Raw genomic sequence first — 4,466 nt, 5'->3', positions numbered from 1 at the left:
ACTACAACTATTAATACAGCAATCAGGTAAATGTATTTTCTTACTTTCCACTGTCGGTCAGCTTTTCAGTATGTTGGGCATTACTCCTGTCCATTCAGCTTATTGAACCCCTTAGAAATAGAGATTTTATCATAAAGCAGAATGTAACCTGTTCTGTTAGAAAATATAAAATTTTGGTCTTATTAAATCAAATAATGATCAAATAAGGGACACATTGGGCAACATTTCCATCCAGATGTATTTGCGATTTCGTTAGTTTCTGCTCATTGGAGCCACTTTTGAAAACAAAACAATATTGGATGGCTTTGTTGTTTTCTATCAATATGTTTAAAAAGGAGAATGAGAAGAAAGTAATTTTCTTCTTTTCTAAATATTTTATATTAAAATGCACCATATTTCCACATGTTCTCTTTGATCGGGTGTATGGTGACCCTAAGTGAATACTTCCGTTTACATTTTTCCCATACCCACACGAAGGCCTCTCTTCCTCTTGACATTCATCTGTTGTTTCCTCTCCATATAGACGCTCAGCAGTATGGTTCCCGCTCAGATGGTGGAGCGCATTCATTTTCCTGTGCAGCATTGTTGGGATCTGCTCCCCAACAAACAAAAACAGACTATTTCAACTGGCAACATTGCCCCAAGATGGAGGGGGGGGAAAGTTGCTGAGCAGATGTCGGTTGTTGTGTTTTCTTCGCCCATGCGTGGATCTTCTATCAAAGAAGGCTTATCCGAATAAAGTGCTTAAAAGCTTTTCTGACGCCTGGTGATGTGAACGCTCCTTGGCTTGATCTGCAGACTAAACAACCCGTAATGATGCAAGCTTGTGTAAAGACGCACGCAGCAGTCAAACAACAAATACCCTCGCTTGATGTTTTTATTAATGTTTTCTCTTCTTCTTTTCATCACGCTTTTTTATCTCTTCTCTTGCTGCACTGGATCCCACTTTGTGTTTGTTCCTGCAGAGGTGCGGAGGAACGCCACGTTTTTTTTTAAATTCATGCAGGAAAACGCAGAGAGGAACGTGTCATCCGCCGCCTTGCCCCACAAATTTCCCCCGGGACGGCGGAGACATAATCAAAAATATTCAAATACTCTCCAGTCAGTGTGAGAAGAGAAAACAATCCTGCTGCAAAAGGTGTATCTTCCAGCTTAATAATAAGCCGAGCCGTGCTCTGAGGCGGCCACATTAACTTTTTAACGCTCTGTGTTTTGTAACAAGGTTGAATTTGAGGAGAAAGTTTGGAGCCGTACTCCTAAGACCTGTCGGTCTCATATCGGCGCCGAGAAGAAGGAGCGTCTCGTCTGAAGTCACGACTTCTGGCTCGCATGGCGGGCGAGGAAAACGTGGAGAGCTCCGCTCGCTGGAGCCAATCAAAAGACCTGAATTCTATTTGTTTTGTTTCAAGGGAAGACGACAAAGGGGGCCTCAAGGTCTTCTTCAAGATGGCTCTGAAGCCTGAGACAGGCGAGGGGGGGGGGGGTGGAAGAGACAGAGGGAGGACCAAAGCTTTCAAGTGCCCGTCCTTGGTGGGACCTTTGCCGCGGTGCCAGGTACACAGCTTTTAGGACGAGGGAGCGTGGAGGAGGCGGCGGTTGTTTCATGTCGCTGCGTGGTTGGGAGTTATTAATATTCTCAAAGACAGAATTTTCTCCCCCGGATTGAAATAATGGATCATACTTAAAAGGGGAAGAACTCATTTCAGGTTTTAATACGGTAAGCCTGTTGGAACCAATTATTGGAGGTGCTTTGCCATTGTCATCTTGCATTTCTCCTTGAGGAGATTAACTGGCAGTGCTGAAAAAGGCCCCACAGTATCCGGGATTTCTCTCATTCCCAGAATCTGCTTGAAATGAAATGAAATCATTTTTTTTTTCTTTTTTTGATTTCTTTGCGAAGAGCAGGCGTTTGTGTGTGTTGCACGTCTGCGCCCGTGTCAACTTCCGACGTGTTTTGGCTTCATGTTCTACCTAATTATTGCAATTTGATCCTAAAGCAGGAGTGTCCTAATCCTCTGCTGCACCGCTGAAATCCTGCTTCAGAAACTTTGGTGAGAAATTTGGCCTGTTTCTTAATAGACTGGGAGAGGAACTCTGACGGCAGAAGGACAGGCCTCTCTGGGAGCATCCTCTTTGTTTCTTTATATGCTAATTCTGGCGCCGACACTGTGGAAGAAAGTTACAGAAACTTGCAGGAAGTTGGTGAAATGATGAAAAGGGTGAGCTGAGGATTCTTGTTTCCTCATGTTCTCTGTTTCCCTGAACAAACTGACATATAGAGGAGGAACCAGAGAGCTTCCAGAGCTCCAACTTTAAAAGTTTTTATCCCAAAAATCAAACTGAACTAAACTTGAAGATGTGGTTCTTGGTCATTGTTTTAAAAGAGACTGAGGTGTTCCTTAATATGAGAAGAAAATTGGATCCTTTATTTTTCACTGTAGTGATGTTTGGAGACAATAACATTTCCACAAGGGAAACCCACACATTTCTTTAACCCGTGACTCTCTGCGGCTACTTCAAGGGGTTCCTAAGGGCCCTCTAGGCCAGAAGCAGTACTGGAAAAGTCATTTTTTCTTAAAATAAGTGCATTTGTTCTTGGATTTAGGAGGTAAAAGAGACATTTTGTCAATGGAACAAGACAATTTATACTTAAAATAAGAAAAAACACAATTGCATTGTCTCATTTCAAGCGCATATTATGTAATTATCTTATTTTAAGAGTGCAAATACTCATTCTATTCACAAACTATCTCATTTACCTACTCAAATTAAGGGTAAATACACTTAATTTAAGAAATTTTTTACTTATATCTAGATCATTTTGCCAGTTGAAGTTCTGGGGGTTTCCTACATAATAAATATGCCCAGAAAACATCAAAGCCAAGACCTTTAGGGGGTGTCCCAGTCAGATGGTCCAAATCTGTTGAATCCTTTTTAAAAAAGAGGAGCAGGTGACTCTACTCTAAAGCTCCAAATAACTAAGTTCCTCATCCTGAATCCTGCAGTTCCACCTGGACAAGTATTTTTGTTCATGACCCCATTCTTGGTGTAATGATGCGGCAGAATCTTAGCGACGCCCTCATTCCCGAAGCCCCACAATATCTGTCCCTACTCCATCTAGTTCAGCCATCATTCCTGAACAAGGCACCAATGTTATTGAGCTCCTTGAGGACAGAATCTCCTTTTATCTGGTAAAGAACCATGGAGACACTCTGATATTTAAGAGCATGTTAACAGTCTAGACCTGGAGCCGCTTGAAGACAAAGACCCCAAGACCCAGACCAGACCCCATTTCTTCCCTACATTGCCCTAAGATCTGGTCTATGAACAACACAAACAAGATTATTGCCAAACTTTCTTCTTGGTAGAGTCCAAACCAATTTTGAATCTATAATAGAACTTTATTGATCTTACTTTGGAGAAATTTATCTCTGCATTTATTCCATCCCCTTGGGGAGCAGTGGGCTGCCATCGTGGGGCGCCCGGGGAACAATCAGGGGTTAAGGGTCTTTGCTCAGAGACCCAAAGTGGCAGTCTGTGGGAGTGGGGCTCCAACTCAGAACCTCAGGATTCCAAGCTTTATGCCATAACCACTAGGCCGCCACTCCACCAATCTAGTACAGCTTTCAAATCAGTCTGACTTTCCTCACAAATTGAAACTTTCCTCTTTAATATTGAGCCAACTCATGTTGGTTGAAATAAGCTTATAGTGTGAGACATCAATATCTGCATGCTGTAGGGATGGAACGGTTTATGAAAACCGTCCAAACCGTTCGGTTCGACTGTATGGATGCGTATGTTGCGTTCAATTCATGCGCTGCTCCTTTTTCTCATAGGCGAAGCGTTTACACTCCAGAGCAGAAGGTGGCGGTACTGGGACCAAAGCCAACCACCAGTAGTAAACAAGAAGAAGAACCTTAACGCTGATTCAGGGACTTACATGTTTTCCTTTTTAAACTTGGCTTATTAACTTTTCAACTTTTTATTCAGCTTTTTACCTTTTTTTCTTAACACGTTTACTTTTGTTCAATATAATTTCCGGTAGGTAATATATCATTCAAGGGTTCATCTAATTGGTAAAATGCCCAAATAACATGTACAACCACGTACCCGTATCTTTGCTGAATGGCTGGATATAGATCTTGTGCTTCTAGACCCTAACTCCATTTGTAAGGGTATGCAAGTGATCAATTACAGTAACTTGCCCATAAAGGTTTAAAAACCAACATTTCGCCACTACTGTATAGACTGATAGATCAGGCCAGCTGTTTAATGCTCTTCTATATCTAAAAAACCTTAAAGCTTTGTTAAAACAGGGTTCCCGCGGGTCCTTAAAAAGTCTTAAAAGGCATTGAATTCTTCAAAATTAATCTTAATTGGTATTAAAATGTCTTGAATTAGTCTTTCGTAGGTCCGTCCTGATAGAGGAACCAATAAAAGCGTTGTTGCGGCCGGGACATTTGGGA

Source organism: Cyprinodon variegatus, unplaced genomic scaffold (genome assembly GCF_000732505.1).
Source record: "Cyprinodon variegatus isolate N-32 unplaced genomic scaffold, C_variegatus-1.0 Scaffold63, whole genome shotgun sequence".
Classification (NCBI taxonomy): domain Eukaryota; kingdom Metazoa; phylum Chordata; class Actinopteri; order Cyprinodontiformes; family Cyprinodontidae; genus Cyprinodon; species Cyprinodon variegatus.
This window is presented reverse-complemented; position numbering follows the sequence as displayed.